This window comes from Beta vulgaris, chromosome 8 (genome assembly GCF_026745355.1).
Source record: "Beta vulgaris subsp. vulgaris cultivar EL10 chromosome 8, EL10.2, whole genome shotgun sequence".
In the NCBI taxonomy this organism is placed as follows: Eukaryota; Viridiplantae; Streptophyta; class Magnoliopsida; order Caryophyllales; family Amaranthaceae; genus Beta; species Beta vulgaris.
The window spans coordinates 6,937,193-6,959,956 of NC_079209.1; the positions used below are offsets into that span (position 1 = coordinate 6,937,193).

General features: G+C 34.9%; 1 pseudogene; it reads right to left on the minus strand.

Annotated features, from left to right (window-relative positions):
- Positions 1-20,060: 20,060 nt before the first annotated feature.
- Positions 20,061-21,620, minus strand: LOC130589756 (cytosolic sulfotransferase 5-like; annotated as a pseudogene).
- Between the last annotated feature and the right edge of the window lie 1,144 nt (positions 21,621-22,764).

The window sequence follows — 22,764 nt, forward strand, 5'->3', positions numbered from 1 at the left end:
CCGTTTGAGTCTCTTAGGGGACTCAAACAGGGGTAATTTGGTCATTTTAAGCTTTGGAAATTTCACGCGCGTGTTGTTTGGTACCAATGCTAGGTTAGATTGGTACCAATGCTAGGTTAGATTGGTACCATTGTCCGAAAATTTTGATACCAAAGTAAGGTTGCTTGGTACCAATTCTGATAACAATGTGATACCAATACCAGGTTATAATGGTACCATTGTGTAACTTTTTGAGTGTTTGAGTCTTTTTTGGACTCAAACAGTTGGTTACCAAGCCTTTCTCTATTATTTTGTATGCAGTAGATTCCCAAAAATTGCTCTTACAAACTATATCCACAATTAATCAATGAACTGATTGAACATACTTAAATTATTTTTTTTATGTTGAAGATGTATCAATTTTATGTAGTCATATTACAGCAATCAATACTATTTATATAATTATATGCTAAAGGTAAATCAACCTGTTCAATGCTAAATCTATTGTCTGTAGGTGGAGTCCATATGAGATAGAATAATATATCCATCTACCAATGCGTAGAGCTGTCAGTTTGGTTTAAAACTGCTGGGTGAACTGCAAACTGATAGTCAACTGAACTGAATAAACTGAACTGAAGTGACCCATAACTGAAAAGTGCAATAATTAAAAGCTAAATGTTTAAAGTTAACTGTAACATAACTTATCGGAAACTGAACTGAAACACGAACCAAACACAAACTGAATTGAAACTAAGGGCTTGTTCTCCCCAGCTTATTTTCAGTTCAGTTCAGTTCAGTTCAACTCAGTTTAATACTTATCGCGATGAAGTTTAATTAATTAGATTACAACAGAGTATGTTAGCAAGGTTTAACTAATTTAAACCGGTAACCCCCAAGGGACTAAGACTCCTGTGGCGCTCAGTATCTAACTATTGGGTGTGCATGGACTTGTTTGCAAAGTTAACTAATTGATTTTGCACCAACAGCTTTTTTGGCAACCACAGTGGGAGGAGAAAGATTCATAATCAAATTGTGAAATTTCTTCTTTAATAACTTTTACAATTTAACTGTTCTAAATAGCCACTGTTAGTTTTTCCTTAAATGCCGGATACACGTTCTCGAATGAATAGGGAAGGTCCTAGTGTTGAACCAGTCTCCCGAAACATGGAAGACAATAATTCGATACCTTAAGAGTCTAGGGTATCTGAGGATAATGGTGAACCAATTCATCATGCCTTTAGAGAGTCACAAGGAGAAACTCCCCAAAGGGAAATATCATCTCCAAGTAGCACTGGTCGTGGATTTTTACATCAATTGTATGAAAAATTCACTAAAATAGTAAAACAATTACTATAGGCAGGGAGATCTAAGGCAATAATTTGATTCTAACTACAGAACTCTAGCCCGTGAGCCAGCCAATCTCTTCACATATATCCTTCAAAGGATAAGTGAGGAGAACATATATATTAACTCTAGGCAAATAGATCGACTACTTGTAGATATCAATAATAGTATGAGTGCAACCTTTAACAAAATGCCAACATCTCTTGCTACTAAAGTAGTTACTTTGTTTAGAACCGTTAGTTGAAAAGCGCTACCAAATAAATGGGAAATTGCTTAAGGCTTTAGAAGAAGTCCCGCTAAATAGAACACAAGGAGATCGTGGAATAACGCCAAATCTTCTAATAGCCTACGCATCATGGGTACATTTTTCCCACGTTGAGAATAGAGACCCACTGGTCTCAAATGACCTACAAACTTCCTCCCATGAGCGCCGAACATGGATAAGTCCCTTGAGCCTTGGAGAGAATGGTCATGGGAGTTTAGGAGAAGTGACGAAATTGCAGCGGGCATGGAGCCAGGCTGGCACCAGGCGTCAAGACGTCACCAACCTTCTTTTTCCATGGGTGGTGGACAGTTTGGAGATAGCACACACCAACCTGGACCATCACATGGAGGACAAAGGCAAGGTACTTTTGTTTCAAACAACAACAATTCACCTCATGCATATGTGCCTCTAAATTAGCCAACTATGGCCGGGAACCCTTCATCTTCTACTTATATGCCTTACCAATCACCTATCATTGGGACGTCTCATTATGAGAATGCTTCAGGTTATGGTCATAATCAGGCTCCATTTGCTCATGCAATAGGAGCTTACCGACAAGGAGTACCCACCAATGGGCTCATGTTTCAGCCACAAATGGCACAAGGAATAAATAATTTTAACTATGTGCATCGCCAAATAAATCCTATGGGGAACCAATCTTTTAGTCCTAACCCTAATTCTATGTATGATCAATCAGGAAGTATGGGGAATGGGAATCTAGGACATCCGGGGAGAAGTCAAGATCTTTTAGTGGCACAAGTTGAGGCACTAGTCGAAAGATTAGTGGGAGATAACTCTAGGAGAGGTCATAGGCAGATAGGTCAAAAGCCTTACCCTGAATGGATTGACAGAGCCAACGTATTCCCTAGGACATTTAAAATACCTAACTTTACGTTATTCTCAGGCAATGATAGAGTATCAGCCGAGGAAAAACTGGTTAGGTTCATTCTTAGTGTAGGGAGGCAGCTGACAATGAGTTTTTAAAATTAAGAATTTTTTCCATGTCTCTAACTGAGATAACTTTTTGGTGGTATACAAATTTACCACCAAATTTTATTCACTCATGGCAGAACATACACGTGCAATTTACAAATCATTTTGCACGCACCGAACCTAGATTGACCTTAAGTGACTTGGCTAGAAGCTAACAAAAGTGAGGAGAGTCTGTAGAAGACTACCTAGCAAGATTCAAAATGACTAAGATCAGGTGTCAAGTTAGCATCCCTAAAAGCGAATTTGTACAAATGGCTCAAGAGGGGATGTTGATTAAGTTTCGAAAAAGCTTTGATGGTCATGCCTTTGGCGATTTTGTTGAGTTAGCAGAAATGGCCGTAAGGTATGAAAAGAACCTGCAAGCTGAAAGTGCAGCAAGACACCAGAGCTTCTTCGCTCAGAATGAACAACCCTTCCACTTTGAAACTGCACAAGAAGTGGATGTGGCTGAAATCATTCAAGGGGTCCCTTGTAAGTGTTCTCCCCTTGATAAAAAAGAGTTCTCAGCGCCAAAAGACTTAAAGTATGGGTAAAAGATGACGTATACTTTTGATGCTAAAAAATCTAATGCCATCTTTGATTGGTTAATATCTAATAAAAAGATAAAACTTGTAGGGAGGCATAAATTGAAAATTGTTGATGAAGTTAGGGGTAAAAAAATACTATAAATGACATGATGCAGTAACCCATGATACTTCTGAATGTATTGTGTTTAGAAATAAAATACAAGATGAAATTGATAAGAAAAATATCATGTTCTCTGATGATTAAGATGTTAATGTGATTGGAATGGGAGACCCATACGAATTATTCTGTAACATGGTGGAAATTAATAATAATTTTACTGTTACTCTACATGCATCTCAAGCCACTACAATTGGCAATCAGCTCGTCAACATGCTGCTTGATGAAGGAGTTATGATCATGCCAAAGATAGCTAATGAAAAAGGACTAGAAGACATGTGCAGATGGCATATGAATGGGTCGCATACAACAGAACGGTGCCAAGTCTTCAGAGGGTTCCTTACTAGATAACTGTGCCTCAAAAGATTAGTTGTCTCAGAGATAGAGCATCAGGCCATGAAGCTAGAAGCATACTAGAGCAGCTTAGCCAAAGCTAAGGTTCCTGCCAATGCTAAAACAAATTCAAGTCTGGCGATGCCTAAGGAAAATCCTAAAACATACAAAGAAGACGCTTAGAAATTCCCTTTGCAAACCAGGGCAATAGAGAGATTAAAGGCTGTAACGGGAGGTATGTGTTCATCATGTTCAGATAAATTAACTTTTGAAATGATTAGAACACATATCATACCAAATGATCCTATATACATACCCACTTACCAACGCCTATTCCAGAAGAGGTCTAGGTGTCAAGGACCAAGGAAAAATAATGGATATGGGTCGTACTTTTTCTCAAAAGAAAAAGAAGGAGGCCTAAGTCAAACTCCTGTGCCTAAGATTCTCAAAAGGAAAGAAAAGTCTAAAAGGAACCAAGGAGACACAAGGTTTAAGTCAATGGTAAGGGTAGCATCACCTTAATATGATCAAAACCTGCATTAAAGCAGGTCATCAAAGATGAAAATACTGAGCCTCAAGGCTGCTGCAGCAAGAGCTCAAATTAGCACTCGAAATGTGCAAGAGTCTCTTATAGCAAATGTTAGAATCGATGAAGAAGCTCTTCAAGCTGGTATCACAAGGTTATTGCCTCCAAAAGAAAATCAACCTAGTTCGTCATCTCTAGAGATGGATGTCCAGCGGCGTCAGGAAAAAGATTCTCTTATGAAAGAGGTTGTGGGAAATGGCGTTAATGAGGAGTATGACTCAAATTTTGGATCCGAATCTGGATTTGTTGGTATTTGCTGGATGGAGATCCATTGAAAACTGATCTTAGACAAGAATTCATAAGAGCCAGGGCATGCAATGCAACGTAGTCATGTTACCAACGAAATTCAAGAAATCAAAGGACCAGTCAGGATTCGAAACCAGTGATGCATCATGGGCAGATGAATTTGATAAGGAAGAAAAATCAGGTGAGTTCAAAGTTACTTCTTCTCGAAGTTTATCTTCTTATTTGAACCCACCATGGAAAAGAATGCCTAGTAAAACATTCTTAAAAGCTAATTTAGAGAAACTAATCATAGATAAAATCTTTAGGTTAGATGATGTTGATAATAAACATACTAAGACTTTATTCTTAAACGTGGACTTTAAGGGGGTTTGTTTGGGCAAAGTATTAGTAGATACTAGAGCCACTGTCAATATTATGCCACTTTCTGTGTTTAAGAAATTAGGAAAAACTTGAAAGGATTTGCAAAATATTCAAATCAAAATAACTGGTTTTTACGGTCTATCAGAAAAGGTTAAAGAAATGTCTATTCTAAAGATCAAAGTAGGCACTAAAACTACTTTTACTAGTTTCTTCATAGTAGAAAATGGTAATGATTTTAATGCCATACTAGGAAAAGATTGGTTACATCATAATTATGCTATTCCGTCATCATTCCATCAGATTTTAATCCTATGTAATGGTGATACTTTTGAAATGGTACAAGCAGATGAGGAAGTTTGCCCAATCACATCTCATGATTCTGTTTTTATCAGGGACTCTTTAAAGTCAGTTCCCAACATTAGGAATGAGGTTGCTCTACAACTTGAGTCACAAATTCACCAAGAGATAGAAGATTCAAGTGCAATTCTCATTTAAGAAATTAAAGATGTCTCAAAAGTTGAAGATAGTCAATCAAAATATGAATTTATTCAACAGGCGTCAAGCTATGATCAATCACTAGCTCTAGTTAGTTTGTAGAGTTAGACTATATTTTTCTATGTTTATCATATTTGTAGACCAGGAAGAATATTGTAATGGGTTTACCCCTATCATTCATTAAGTAATGAAGGATCTAATTTTAAAAAGATATCAAGAAGATTTTATCGTAAATTCTAGTACATGTTGCTCCACCATACATGAATCTGAACCTTTAGAAGATGAAGATGAGAAAGTATGTGCTAAAAGTGAGGATGTTAAACAAGAAGTTCACGATCCATTAGAAGAAGTAAATTTAGAGGATAGTGAAAATCCACATTTTACTTACAGAAGTAAGCTTCTCATTAATCAAGAAAAACGCAAAATAATTGAAATTCTAAAAAAATTTAAAGATTGTTTTGCTTGGGAGCATCATGAAATGCCTGGTATCAATAGGACGATAATAGAACATAAATTACCTATCAAGGAAGGATATAATCCTGTGGCCTAAAGTCCTAGAAGACTGGCACCAAAACTAACATAACCTATACAAGAGGAGATAAACAAACTCCTTAAGGCGAAGCTCATAAGGCCTTGCCAATATGTTGACTGGATTTCTAATATAGTCCCAGTGGTTAAGAAAAATGGAAAAATAAGAATCTACATCGACTTTAGGGATTTAAATAAAGCAACACCTAAAGATCAATATCCTATGCCTGTAGCTGATCTTCTAATAGATGCAGCGTCAAGATATGAATACATATCGTCTATGGATGGGTATGCAGGATATCACCAATTAAGGATTGCACAGGAAGATTGTAATAAAACAACTTTTAGATGTCCAAAATCACTAGGCTTGTTTGAATACGTAGCTATGTCATTCGGTTTAAAAAAATGCTGGCGCTACATACCAACGAGTCATGGACGCAATCTTTAAAGACATGATTGGTAAGATAATGGAAGTTTATGTGGATGACATACTCGTGAAATGAAATGATTTCCTAAAACATAAAGAACATTTGGTTAAGTCATTTTCAAGGATGAGAGAATGTCACCTAAAAATGAATCCATTGCAGTGTGCATTTGAGGTTAAAGCCAGTAACTTCTTAGGATTTCTCATGCATAAAAATGGAATGGAAATTAACCAAAATAAGGCAAAAGCAATTGTGGCAGCTAAGGCACCTTCTAACAAGAAGGAGTTGCAAATGTTCCTTGGACAACCCAATTATGTTAGGAGATTCATGGCTAATCTAGCAGGGAAGACTAAAAAGTTTTCACCGCTATTAAGATTAAAATATGAATCAAACTGTAAATGGAATAAGGAGCATTAAGAGGCTTTTGATCAAATCAAACAAGATTTGGCAAGTCCTCCTGTATTGATCCCTCCAAGGCCAAATGGAAAATCATTAAGGTTGTATCTATAAGGTTGTAAAGATTCCATTGGTAGTCTACTTACTCAAGAAAATGAGAAGGGATATGAGCAAGCCATTTTCTATCTAAGTATTAGAATCTTGCATAATACAGAGCGAAGGTATACCATGACAGAAAAATGGTGTTTATGCTTATATGATGCGTCCATCAAGCTCATACACTATTTCATGGCCTTCACAGTGGAAGTAGTATCTCCAACAAATGTCATAAAATATATGATATCCCAACGTTTCATAAAAAGTAGGTTAAGTAAGTGGAGTCTACATCTACTGCAATTTGACTTAGTATATGTGCCTCAAAAGGCAGTAAAAGGTCAAGCTCTAGCTAATTTCTTAGCAACACCCTTGCTGTGAATCTGGAATAATTGACGAGGACATCCTTCCACGACTATTGTTCTTTGATGGATATAATACTAAAGAGACAGCAGGAGTTGATATATATAATATATATATATATATATATATATATATATATATATATATAATATATATATATATATATATATATATATATATATATATATATATATATATATATATATATATATATATATATATATATTCTATCTCCTGACGGAATTCCAGCCAAGTTAGCAGTAACCTAAAGGGTCCATGCACTAATAATAGAGTATAGTACGAAGCTTTATTGATTGAATTTGAGTTGTTATTAGAATTGGGGGCTAAAAAAGCTAAGGTATATAAAGATTCTCAGTTAGTTATTTATCAAATGACTGAGGAGTTTAAATGCATATCATCTGTGTCACAGGAATGTAGCAAGAAAGCATAAGAATTGTCTAAACAATTTAAAAGGATTTCTTTCATGCACATTCCTAGAGAAGAAAATGGAATAGCAGATCAGTTATCCCAAATAACTTCTGCTAGAGAATAGATACCTTCACCAAATGAAGATATTATTCCTCGGGAAAAGATCCTGGATCCTCTTAATGGAGCTGATAAAGAAATATCAGAAAATATATTGGAAGTTTATAGAATTTCAATATTAAGAGAGGATGAGGGTTGGAGAAATGAAATTATTCAATATCTCTAGAATTCAACTGGGATAAAAGTGCCAAATAGAGTTAAAATGGCAGCAACTAAATTTTGCATGTAATTCAGGGAGTTACACAAAAAGGATCCAGAAGGATTACTTTTAAAATGTGTAGACGCTCGAGAAATTTTAACCCTCATGGCAGAAATTCATCAAGGACTATGTGGTGCTCATCAAAATGGCTTGAAGATGAGATGGTTGTTGCACGAACATAATTACTATTGCCCTACTATGAGAAAGGATTGTATAAACTATGCAAAAGGTTGTAAGAGATATCAAAAGTTTGGACCCATTAGTAGGGCACCAGTCCCAGATTAAAGTATATCCTTAAACCTCGACCATTTAGAGGATGGGCAGTAGACGTCATAGGAGAAATTAATCCGCATCTTCTAAGAAGCATTCATACATCCTAGTAGTTACCGATTATTGCACTATATGGGTAGAAGCTCAGGCTTTCGTTAAGATCAAGACACAAGTTGTGATAAATTTCTTGGAAGAAAAGATCTTTACAAGATTTGGTTTCCATAAACCATAACTTCTGATCAAGCCACAATGTTCAGAAACCCTGATTTATTAGACTATCTTACCCAATTTGGGATTAGTAAGTTGCATTCAACACCATACTATGCTCAGGCAAATGGTCAAGCTGAGCTACCAATAAGATCATAGTGAAGGGGTAGATAATAATCCTAGGAAGTGGGATGAATTGTTATTATATGCTCTATGGGCCTATAGGACCTCTAAAAGAGAATTAACAAGAGTTACTCCTTTCAGCTTAGTTTATGGATATACTCCAGTAATCCCTGCTGAAGTGAATGTAAGGCCATCTAGAGTATCCAACAAATGGGATTATCTGGAGATGACTATTCACAAGCAGTGAACATTGAAATAATGGATAATGCTCTAGAAGTCAAGGAAGAAGCCTTGGCTAGAATGAGAATCCAAAAGGAAAAGGTTGCTAGCAGGGCCTATAATAAAAAAGTACTGCCTAAAGACTTTCAAGAAGAATGATAAGGTTTGGAAGATGTTTCTACCAGAAGCAGCTTATAAAGATCCTCAGCTAGGGAAGTGGTCGCCTAGATGGCAAGGTCCTTTTATCATTCACAAGAAAATGTCTGAAAATGCATACCTATTACAAGATATAGATGGTAATGTAAAAGATAGGGCCTTAAATGGCAAATTTCTTAAAAAATACCATCCATCCATATGAGAACAACATGGTTCTGTGTTTTAACAAAAACATGCAGAATTGTTTCAAACATCCAGGGATTATTAAGATTAAATCATTACAAAATTAATGTTATATATCTTAAACGTTCTAGCATTGTCCAACAGTTGAACTATGATTTTTTATGGTTGACCAAGCATTACAAAGTTTTTCCCTTTGGAGAATCAAGCTTTGTTGTACAACCATTTCTTTAAACATCTCTTGCCTCAAATTGGCAAGCTTGATGCTTCCCTGGTCCATCTTTCTATTTTCAACATCAAAGGAGCTCCGAAGTGAAGACTTCACATCAATGATGTTGATTTCTTCTCTGTTAATCTCAGCCAAGAGATTCTGTAAGGATTGCCTCTCTTCAGAAAGAGACTTCAGCTGCTGATCATAAGAGTTTAAAGAATCTTAGGTCTGTGTAGTTAATCTTCTAAAAGATTTGGCTTAAGCTTCCAAAGAAGTCTCCTCTTCTTGGAGTTTATGAGGTGAAAACTTAAGAGATTGGACTCTATGTCAGCATTGCGTTGCTGAACAAAAAAGAGTTTCCTTCACATAATCAAGATAAGGTATCCAATACTCAAAGCCTTGAGATATTAAGGACTCCAAAATCTGCTTAAGAGCTTATCCAGAACTCTGATCATGAGGATTTTCTGAGAGAGTAAGGCAGAGGTTCCATATCTTGTCTTCTTGTTTAATGTGCTCAGAATGTTCATCATTGGGACTACTAGCAACATTGCTAGAAGCAGGTTGGTCCCTCACAATAATGGACATGTTCACATTTACCTCTTTTCCTCCATCAGACTCTTTCATCACACTTGCTTCTCGAGTGCTTCCCTCTATATGATAAAGAAGAGAAGCTAAGTTAGCAAGATAGTGAAGTCTGATGTTTTGAGGATATAGATTCAGATGAAGGAAGTCTAAAATGAATTTATGAAGAAAGGAATGCAAACCAGTCTCAGAAGAGGATTATGAAGCTGGCGAGGGATCCTTTGATATAGGGGTGTTCAAAAGTTCAAAATTGCTCCTCAATGGTGCAACATCTAAAGGAATTGAATCTGTTGGGACCTCATTGACCTCTAGGAATAGAGGGCACTTGTGGAAAAATCCTATCCGTCACTTAATAACATATGTAGTTTTTACACAATCGCATCAGAAAATTAATTTAAAAAACAGGAAGGAAAGGGGAGAAGAAAATCTAATGCGGATTTTTTTGAAAATCTAGGACCGCATCAAATTTTCTTATTTTTTTTTAAAAAAAATCTGGAAACCACCTCAACCCTTGGCCCTTGGCCAATTTACTTTGACCATAAGCCCAGCCCACCCCACCCCCACTCAACTCACTCAAACTAGAGATGTAAATGGATCAGCTTCGGGGCGGGTGGAGCGTCACCCGCATCCACCCACTCCACCCGATCCATCCATCACCCGCATCCATCTCCACCCGAATCCATCCATCCATTTGTAACCGGGTTAAACAGATGGATCGGGTGATTAACGGGTGAAATCAAATAGTATTAGGAGAAGAAAGAAAAACTACTAACAAGAACCACTAATCCATTTATATAATTCTACTTACTATGTAAAATCGTCTCCAAACTAACCTTAATCCACATTATTAACATTTATATACTTATATTATCATCTTGTAACTTTTGGGCTATAGATTAATAAAGCTGTAAAAATGAAAAAGCCCAAAATTAAAAAAATTATATATTTTTTTACACTTTAAACGGTGACCGATCGGGTGGTAAACAGATGACGGTGTCGGGTGATGGATGAAAAAATATTACCCGAACCCGACCCGCATCCATCACCTGACTATCATCCGTTTAAACCGGTTTTTCACCCATTTAATAAACGGGTGGAGTGGATTGTCGGGTGATCCACTGGATATTGCCATCTCTAACTCAAACCCTAATCCTCTCCCTCTCTCTTCACTCAACTCAACTCAACCTCTCCCTCTCTCCTCTCTCCTCGCTCCACGGCACACTCTCTCTCTCTTAATCACCCACATGACTCCCCCTCTCTCCTTAACTCAACCCAATCCCTCTTCCCTCCTCCTCTCTATCTTCCCTTCCTCTCTCTCAAACCCACGACATTGTTGTCTGCACGAGTCTTCAGAACCCACGAATCTTCATGAACGTCGTTGTCTGCACCAGTAGAAGACGAATTGAGGATGAAACGAACTTCGAAGGCAAAGCACGAAAATTTAGTCGAATCTAGAAAGTTTTTTTTTCGCTTTTTTATTTTATATTTTAGACAACAATTTAGTAGAATTTAGTCGATCTGTAATTTATATATATGATTTCATTTTATTTTCTGTAATTTCATTTTATATTAGACGAAAATATCATTTTATTTAGTTTTATATTAGATGAAAATTTCGTTTATTTTGCAGTTTAATTTTTAGTTAGATCTAGTTCGTTTTTTTTTTTTTTTGTAATTTTCCTTTCGTTTAAGTAATTTACGTTTTTAAGTTAGATTAGTTTTTTTTTTATTTCATCCATTTTCATATGTATTGTTATTTAGTTAGATTTAGTTATGTAATTTATATAATTTTTGTATGTATTATTATTGTGTATATATACTCATTATCTTGGGTTTATTTTTACAAAATGGCGTACACAAGCTTCACAATTTTCGTTGGATTTGGTCTTGCTTTGTTGCTGCAGAGACGTGCAGTGCAAAGTTTCTTTTTTTAAATTATGACCCCAAAATCTGATGCGGTTTTGGACCGCATCAGTTTGTCGTTCATAACGGCCGCGAGCCCATCTGATGCGGACCAAAACCGGGCATCAGTAAGCCCAATTTGAGCACATCAGATGGGCTTTTTTTTCCTCTAGTGGGGGTTTGCTATAACGATTGTTGGAGTCGAAGGAGAACTTGGAAACTCAAAATTCAATGGAATTGAATTTAGAGGATCTTCATCACCCTGAAAGGGTATGATTTCTTTAGTAGATTCCATGTTAAGATGCGTGGTCTTTTCCAACTGGGGGCACCTTGTCCTTCCAAAGTAAGGATAGCCTCTAACTCCAACTAGGGGGCAATCTTGCTTGGCGTAGAGACAATAGGCTCGTCATCAGGTGTAATAATGGGTTCATCAAAAGAACCACCTCTGTATCTAGTTCTGGATCAACTGTTGTGGGAACATTTGCAGAAGGTTGATTAATAAAGTTCAGATTTGAAGGTTGTCTAAGATTAAGATTTGCCGGACTTTCCAAAGACGGACACCAAGATCCTTAAACTTTGTCAAACCAGAAGAACCTGCAATGAAAAATAGGTTAATGCATAATGAAACTCATGCCAAGGAGTATAAAGAGATGTTATACCTACTTTAGCTCCATGATGTTTTTTTTTTTGGAAGATTTGAGATATAGTCTTTGCATTATCTTCATCAGAAGAAATATCATAATACTGGACCTCAGAAGATGCTTCTGATTTAGGACGTTTCCTATAGGAATGTCTCAAGGACTTAGGAGCTGAAAGAGAATTGATATCTCTCTTCTTGGAGACTTTATGATCAAATTCAGATTGCTCCACTAGCCCTAGGGATGAAGTGCTCTTAAAAGTGGAGAGACAGTTGTAGTCTATTTTCCTAGCAGCTCTCTTTAAAGGATCATTCTTCTCCATTGGTCTCATGGTTTGAATCCTCTACAGTCTGGACATCTCCATAAGAAACCTCTTGATCATTGGCAGCATCATCTTCATCTTCTGAAGGAACAAGCTTAGGGATCCTTTGGTCCACAATGTTCTAGTATAGCCTGCCATATCTAGAGTCCACTTGCATTCCTCTTGAAAGTTATATAAGGCAAAAATAAATTAGATAAGATTTATTCCTCTCAAAAGTTATATAATAACTAAGAAGATAGATCACTTATAGCCTAAAAAGAGTTGATCTTCAAAGTATGATATAACATCAGCACATTGCTGATCATTTGGGAAAGCATGATCCCACCATGTCTGGAAGCCTTGAATAATTTTGGAAACCCATTTCCAAGGAGTAATGGACATAAGGGTAAGATTGAGAGTGTTGCTTCGAAGGGCTTTACCTTCCTCAAAACGACCCCTTGACATTCAAGGATCATTGCGGGTCAGGAAATAGGGTATGGCTAACAATTGGAGTAATCCAAATTGTCTAGCTACCAGTTGAGGATTATAGACTTCAAAATCAAAGTATTCAGGTTCAGCTGCTATTAAGTCCCTAAAACTAAGGACACTACTCCAAAAGTTTCCACTCCATAGGGAACAAGAGTGAATGTCTAGGGATTGCAGGCATGTAGGCACTGCATAAAGGCGCCAGGGGTCTTGCTCAGCAGAAGCAGTTTGCTTACCTGGGAAGATATTTCAGGTGCTAGGGTGACTAGAAAACACCAAGAATGTGAGAAAAGCAAGCTGGGATGCCTGACCTCATTTGGAGATAAGGATGAATTCATGAATAAAGAGTTCATTAAATGGAATGCCACTATCAATAGATGTTTCGATAATAATTCTATTATCCAAAAGGATTTGAAACATATAAATAAATCTAAGGCCTTTCAAATAAGGTCAGACTTAGACTTAATGCAAGAATGGATATTTCCAAAACTTGATAAAAATAATCAAGTCACTTCCTTATTGGTATGCAAATCATGGGGTAAAAGCATAATGAAAGAAATTTGGCAACCTGATATGCCTTGGAGATATCTAAAAAGGCTTTTTATCAAAGGAAATACAAAATGCATAAAAGTCTTTCGAATGGTGGATGGGTCATCTTCAAGAGATTTGGTGCAATATACACGTGCATGTCAAATATGGCATAATCTCATGATCCTTGATGTGGACCCTTATTGGATGTTACAAAATTATCCTATGGGACCACTACCTAAGCAAAATTTCTTAATGGATTTCACAATGGATAGAAGAAAAAGAGAAGGAACCCATGATAGATTGTTCTTCTCAACTAAAATTGATCACCTTAGAATAATGGAAGAAGCCACCTTTAGAATATTATTAAATAATATTGGCTATAGCCATTAAGCGTGAGTCTCTGCTAATAATTTGTGGGTTTGAGCACATCACCTCACAAATCAGGGGGGGCAATTTGTTACTACCATTTTTAGATAAGGGCTAACATTTATTACGATACATTGTATTAAGCGCCAAAGAGTTCAATGTTTATGTTGATATGAAGGCCCAATCGTACTAGAAGGCCCATGAGAAAGAGTCAATGAAAGTCAAAGACCGGAAGCCCATAAAAAGGAAGCTCATGGAAGCCAAGAATGTCCAGGAGATGGAAGCCAAACAATTATAATGACGTGGACAAAGACGTAAGTAACTACCAATCTGATCATGGAGCATGCAAATTTACGTGGGCATTGATCGAGACGTGGCCATTCTGGCACCAGAAGGAAGCAGTTATGATTTGAATCACAAATGATTCAAATCATTTCCCTCCAAAGATGCAGGAAAGTTACGCATAATGACGAAGTATAAAACAAGGAGAAGGATAAATTGAAAGACAACAAACACCAACACACAACAACGTGCAATTTACTTTCTTTCTAGTGTAGCTTTAGCCTAGATTAGCCAACCCTCTTTAGGGTTATAGTTTAGTTCATATACCTAGAGAATGTACTAAGTGACGAGTTTGTTCATCTCCAGTTTTAGTCGGAACTCATGAAGGTAATCATCTTCTTGTTTTCCCCTTAATTGTCCAGCCTGGTTTATCTCCATGCGTGTTATATAAAATCGTTCTAGAAGTTTGTGATGTGAGTTAGAATATTCATCTCTAATTAATAGATTAATTATTGTATCTTTTGTTCTATTTAATACTTATCGCCTGAATTTATTTGGTTTTGTAGTTTAATTAATTAGATTACAACAAAGTACGTTAGCAAGGTTTTTAACTAATTAAAACCGGTAACCCCCAGGGACTCAAACTCCTGTGGCGCTCAGTATCTAACTATTGGGTATGCGTTGACTTGTTTGCAAAGTCAACTAACTGATTATGCACCAACACATACCTAACTGTTGTTTTTTATTATCGCCATTAGAAATGAAGTATGGATCATTGTAATTGATCGCATGGTTTTGAGATTTTGATTGTGAAGGTGAATTTTGTTCAAAAATCTGCCATTTTAATGAAGATTACAACGAACTTCAGAAGAAAAGTTTGAAGAATTTGAATAAGACAGAAGAACTAAAGAAGAATTTGAACTGAAATTGAGCTGGATTGATTAATAACTCGTAGCTCTGATACCATAAGAAGAATAGGATACTATTCTGATTGAGAGCGAAAACTCACTTTGATGATGTGAGAGAATTCATTTATGAAAAACTACCTTTACAAGCTAACCCATATTCTATATAAACCATCATAATACGTAAATGTTAAGTACAAACTATTCGCCACGTAGACACTAATTATATTAAGTCAAGTTCTAAACCAGCATATACTCTTAAATAATTTTCTAAAGTAGAAACCGTACTTAAAGAGCACTAATATTACATCCTAATTAGTTACTGATTTATTATGAAATGCTCGTTCTAAACCTTAAAAAGAACTCGTTCCTGGAGTTTAGTAAGGACGACCTTAAAAGCATAGTACTCGCAATTCCTTAGAAATGTCTTTTACGCAGTTGAAATGATGATTATTTATGATCATGTGATTATGAATTGCAAGATTATTATTTATCATGTTTTGATTAAGTATCCTGAGATTTATATGATTCTCTCAGATGATATATGATAATCACTGATCACTAAAAATGATACTTTTATGACATTACTCAAAAGCTGAAAGTTACTGAGTTACTGAAGTATACTGATCACTGAAAATGTTAATGTTTATGAGATATTACTGAAATATTGAAAGTTACTGAATTACTGAAGTCTTACTGGTTACCATTAAAGTAAAAGAAACATAACATGATAAAGTAATGTGAAAGAACTGGTTGGCTGTACCTACTGACTAACTGAAGGTCGTGCACGTACCATATTGTTTACTAGGGCACTAGTTAGTTGTTTATTGGGGCATTGATCCACCACTATTTACTAGTGTGGGGTTCATGCCCTTGCACGTGCATATACATACTGAGAGATATCCCAACACTGACTGGTGTACAACACCAAAGTAAAAACTAACGAAATGGATTTATGGATTATTAATATAAAATTGAATGAACGTTGTTTTCTTAAATGTTTGAATTATTCTTTTCCTTTGTTTGCAAATAATATGATTTAAAATAAATTTATGTTGCTAAAGTAGCTTATTATTGAGTCTTGACTCATAACATTTTGTATTTATATTTTAGGGATGATCCAGAAATTTCCACACCAATGATAAAGGGATTTTGTTATTAAATATTCCGAGTAGTTGAAATATACGATAATTATAGAATGCCACTATTAGTTAAGATTTGTAAGGCTCGAGATGGAACATCCCAAGGGAAAGATTACATTGACTAATGTATTCTATATATCTTGTATTTTGAGGGCTAGAAGGATTATGTTATGAATATTATTATGACCAGTTGTTCTAAGTTTTATGAATTATACAATCTCAAGGACTATTTAAGGTTATTATTATATTGATAAGTCCATAGCCCATATGTTTAAATTCAGTTTTCACTATCGTTTATTAGTAACTGTGATTAATTAAGGTTATGTATATTTGAGGCGTTACACACTGCCCCATATGGGTTACCGCTTCGCTCGCCCGGGCCCGTTGGAGTCACCGGAGCTACTATCCGTTGAGTATTTTTTCACGTTTATTTCATTTTACAACATTTGTAATTAAGGCAGGTATGAATGCTCCCTTATCCTGTTTTGGAAAGGAAATCAAATCTTTAGAACCCTAAACTTAGCTACCTAGTATGGGACAGAGAAAGCTTGGCTCAAGAGATGTAAATTTGGAGGTTGAAAATCAACCAGGAACCCCCTTGTTAAGAAGAAGGACCTTACTGGACCAACACCTCTCGCAGGGCAGCCAATCAACTAAATAAATCAACACTTAAGAGTAGGGAGATATAAGAGAATCACTACTTACAAGCATAAGTAGGTGAGCTACACACTACCTTCATTGAGCAAACTTGGTGCAGAGGAAAAAAAAAAGCTTTAAAAGTAGTAGTAAAATACGTATTAGGTAATCCTGATATTCTCTTGTATAGTTCATTTCCAATATATATCAATAAAATTGAACCATGTGTTTGACCATTACTTAAATTAAGAATTTTTATAAAGTAATAATTAAATATTAATGGTCAAAATCAAAATCTATATCTATACAAATATATTAAAAAAGGCGTGCACAAATAAAAAACTGTGCCACGTGGCGTTCTCCCTAACGAGTTTTAGTTCATGTAATCCATGTACAATAAAAAAATCAGAAATTGAATAGTATAGGGTTTGATCCCGCAACCTCAAGTACATAAACTAAATTCTTAACCAGTGGACTAAATTGCATATAGTGTTATTATCATAAAGTATTATATTAATAAATAAAATTATTTCTTATTCGGGACGTAGCCCGGGCATAATAACTAGTAAATATATTAAAAGGCATGCGTGACAATGTATATACCTGCCAAGTAGCACCTCTGTTACTCCACTAGAATTGTCCAATGTGTACATAAGTCATGTCAATCAACAAAATTGAAATTAGCTTGCAACAAAATTGGAACCCGTGATATCTTGTTATTATACATGACACATTTACCATCTCAACCAACTTTTAATTATGCTTTATGTGTTCAAATTATTATATTTGTACCTTTTAAATGTTGAGTTTTCCTTAATATATTTTAGTGGAAATGAAAAAATATGCATATCAAGTTTGGAAACAAATAACAACCTGGAGCAATGCCGGGGCCCAAATACTAGTTGTACTTTAACAAGTGTGCAAATTAAACCGTTGTAATTTTAGGCAATAAAGAGGAAGTTAATGCTTATTAAAATTTTAACTACATGGTTACAAATTACTAGTTTAACATTGCGTACATATTATATTATGTGTATTTTTTAATTCTAAAGCAGTACAATTATTTTGTGCTTATCTATGAAATCAATGAAACATTTCTTATGTTTAGTTGTCTATTTCACGGGGTTGGACGATGAATGATGAAACATTAATAAAATAGGATGGTTGGCGTGCCGCGTGCGAACCATGCTATGAGAATTTCTCGGATTGTGTAACCATTATTGACTTGCTTAACCAATGTGATAGTGGGCCCAATATGTACTCTATTATTATTCATGATTGCAGGGATCTAGTTGGAGAGATGGAGATGGTTGAGAAAGTCTTGGTAACCAACTGTTTGAGTCCAAAAAAGACTCAAACACTCAAAAAGTTACACATTGGTACCATTATAATCTGGTATTGGTATCACATTGTTATCAGGATTGGTACCAAGCAACCTTACTTTGGTATCAAAATTTTCGGACAATGTACCAATCTAACCTAGCATTGGTACTAAACAACACGCGCGTGAAATTTCCAAGGCTTAAAATGACCAAATTGCCCCTGTTTGAGTCTCCTAAGAGACTCAAACGGTTGGTTGCCTAGACAAACTCGGAGAGTTAGCTTATGCAGATTCTTCCAAACAAAATAAGTTGGCGGATAAGATGGCTAAGAATGTAGAAAAAGTTCTTTAGAATGTAACATAACTAGGAATACTCATCTCCTAGTTATTGTCTGAGGGACTCAAACTCGATTTATAATATAAAAAAACTAATATGAATCCTGTGCACACTAATTAGTGTGCACTCGATTCATATCACGTGAGTTTAGGATAGTGTATATGATATGATATAGTGTATGTTAAAATGATATAGTGTACTTATGTATAATATAGTATATCTATTTTTGATATAGTGTATCTATTTTAAATAGTGTATCTATTTCTGATATAGTGTATGTTTCTGTAATGCGTTTAAGTAAATATTTTCCTATAGGATCGGATATAGTGTACCTAGTTACTCCCTCCGTTTCATTTTAATCTACCACTTACACTTTTCACGCATGCCAATGTAAAACTTTGAAGACATATATTTTTAGTTTTGTATTTGTAAAAATTATAAAAAGTACATATTAATAAAATACATACTAAGACGAATCTAACAAGATCCCACATGACTATGTTTTTATTCACGTATAAATCACAAATGAGAGTCAAAGTGTGATTTGTGAATAGTGTAAAATGTCAAAGTGTGTAGATTAATATGAAACGGAGGAGTATGATATAGTGTTCCTATAGGATATAGTGTACTCTGTATGATATAGTGTACGTAGTTATGATATAGTGTATCTATTTTTGATATAGTGTACCTATGTATCATATAATGTATCTATTTTTGATATAGTGTACCTATGTATCATATAGTGTATCTATTTTGATATAGTGTATCTATTTTTCATATAGTGTATAAGTGATTACTTCTTAATCGGTCACGTGCCTGAACCTGGTCCATACTATTTTTAGTGTGAATCGGGTCCATGCAAGACGGATTGTTTATAATATGGTTACTTTAAAATTTTAATATATAACCTTGTTTTCGCACCAAAAAAGCAAAAGAATTGTCGGCGAACTTAGATCTAATCTACGATTTACATCCGTAGATATATAACTTATCTACATAAACAGTTGCTTGTGCATTTGATCTAAGTGAAATTAGGATCCATGATATAATAGTTTGGATTTGGATAAGATTTTTACTTTTGAGATCCTTATCCAACCTGTATAATCTAAAATATATAACTTGAATATTTCTTATTTTCCTAATAGAAAAATAATTCAATAACATTATTGTGATAAATGATAACTTATTTAAATTTTACTTCTTAGGATACAAAATTTATGCTTCATTTTTTTATAGGTAATTTTTTTAACTTGTTATTTAAATTTAGACATACAGATCCGCAAATTTGTATCCGGCCCGAAATGGATTTTCTAGATATGATGAATCTATATCATTTGTATATTAAAAATTCAGATCTATGGATCCAATAGAGCTCTTGATTTACATCCCATTAATTGTCATCTCTAATTAAGTGGAAAAGAGTTATAAAGTGGAACATAAAACATAACAAATTATATTGATTTTTGATTAAGATCATACATGAAGAGTGAAGACAGTACAACATTAGACACGATATCAAAAAAATAAAAAAAAAGAAGTAGATAACTTTTGTTTCCATCAATAGGTAACAAAAGAGAAGAAATTAAAACATAAAGGCTCAACTCTTATACAGATCAATAGTTGTGATATGATTAGTGAGGCAGTAGTTCAAATGATAATCCGGTGCCTTCAAGTTTTTCTTGCATCAACTTCTTCATCTTTTCCACCATGGCAGGTGTGATATGATTAGTCCAATCTCCCACCTCTCCTTTTCTAAAATAACTTTTTTATCATAAATTTTATTGATGACTCCACTTTTGTTTCCTTCCAATTCTTTGAGATTGTTGATGCTACAAAACTCTATTATTTCTTCTATGACACCTTCACGTTCCTCGCTTTGGGTAAATGGCATGCCTACAAATTCACCAACTCTCTTTAGGTGTAATATGGGATCCTTCTTTAAATCCTCATATTTGAGAAATAACACCTTCTTCGGCTGTTCTAAACTCGTTTCCAATATTCGATTACATGCTCAAAAAAAGGACCGTTAATAAATTTCCCTTCACAGAAATCCTCAAAGTAATCCTCAATACTAGGCAACTCGATATCTTCTCCTGCTAGTTCCTTTAGTGGCTTCATTGCAAAGTACATCATTGACACAAGTGTATCCAATGGATTGCGAGTAATGTACAAAATCCGACAGCCAGAAACCTTGATAGATTCCGGAAGGTCATGTAGGGCAAGTGGGTGTGAAAAAGTCTAGGAGAAGGGAGCTCATTAAGATGATGCGGGCGAGGGTACTCAAATGCATCTCCATAGATATCATACTCTAGGCGACATACAAGCTCATGTGGATGGTTACTAAACAAAGGACTTTGCTTAATAGGGTGCTTGAAACGATTTACAACACTATAGAGTATAGATTTCAACCATGTGGTGCCTGTTTTTGGGAAGCTCGCAACAATGAGATCAGTATTATCTAGCCTGGAAGTGCCTTTGAAACATTAGAATACTCTTCAACATATTAGTATCAAAAAGATACCAAAAGCCTTGGTATTTTAGGAGTTCAATTTTGTTCAAGAACATTGTCTTCGGAAGACCTTGCTTGAGCTGCTCAACTTCCTCATCATGGACAATTATTTCCTTATCATCGTTGTGTGGCTCATTTGGATTCATTTTTTTTGGTTTGATTTTGAAGTACTTGTTTGAAGTACACAAGAGGTTTGGTCAGAGGTTTGATGACTGATGAAGAGCAGGAGGTTTGCAGATTGTGAGATTGTGAGATTGTGATGCATTTGAATTATAAGATCAGAGTTGTTGAAGTAATACTCTAAAGTGGGACATATAGTACTAGTAAATTAATATTTTTTTTTTTTGAGGGAGTTATACCAAAAGATTTCTATATATTATTTTGTATGCAGTAGATTCTAAACATTGGTCTTACAAACTATATCCACAATTAATCAATGAACTGATTGAATATGCGTAAATTATTTTTTTATGTTGAAGCTGTATCAATTTTATGTAGTCATATTAAAGCAATCAATACTATTTATATAATTATATGCTAAACGTAAATCAACCTGTTCATTGCTAAATCTATTGTCTGTCGGTGGAGTCAATAACTCAATATGAGATAGAATAATAGATCCATCTATCAAGCGTGCATGTTAGAGCATGGCCACTCATTCCATTGAAAAAACCATATCATCCCTCTTGCTCATCAACTTTTTCTCTCATCTTATTACAGTTTGTTATGGATTATGACTCATTTTGACAAACGCAACCTACTCATGACCAAAAAAAAATGAACATCATCTTTCTCTATTCCACTTAGTATACTCCATCCCATTTTCTCTCTCCTACATCAATACATATTTATACCTTTTGATATTTATACAAGATTATAAATAAATTCTTTTATATATGAACAATCCTAATTAAATTCAATTTCATTAAAAAACTTATTCAATAATAGAAATTTCCAAAAATAATTATTCATGTGCGTACAATGTGGGAGAAAATAATTAATTTCAAAAGTGTGTCAAAATATAGCAAAATGAATGTATATTTATAGATCTAAAAAAGATAGGACCATTGGTGAAATTTTTATTATTTTTTTAACTTGTATTTTTTAAGTTATTCATATTACAAAACTTGAATTATAAAAAATAACCTTTATGATGTATTGCCACATGTCCACAAATGATTGGCTTAGGTCATAAGATGATCAACCATGATTTGAGTCATAGGCTGACCAACCATGGATTAAGTCATAGCATGACCCAAATACATGTTAAACACATCCACTCTTTTCTCTTTGGTAAAAGATTTGTTGCTACCATTTAATGCTTAGGTGAATTTTTTCAAGCCCCCTATTACCCCCACCCTACATGCTATAGTTGAAAAGTTTGACAAATAGTCATTTTAATGTGAAAGTTGTAAGATGAATAGTAAGTTGTAGTAGTATAAATAGATGTAGTGCATTGGTTGCAAAGTGTACAGCAAACCAACGTGAGTTGTGCTAAGCTCCAAAGAGAGTAAAATAAAAGTGTTTGTAAAAGTGTGTAAGAGTTTCATATAATAGTTTAATTAAGTAAGTTGCTTCCTTATTATATGTGAGCTATTATGTTTATAATCTCTTATCTTATTTAA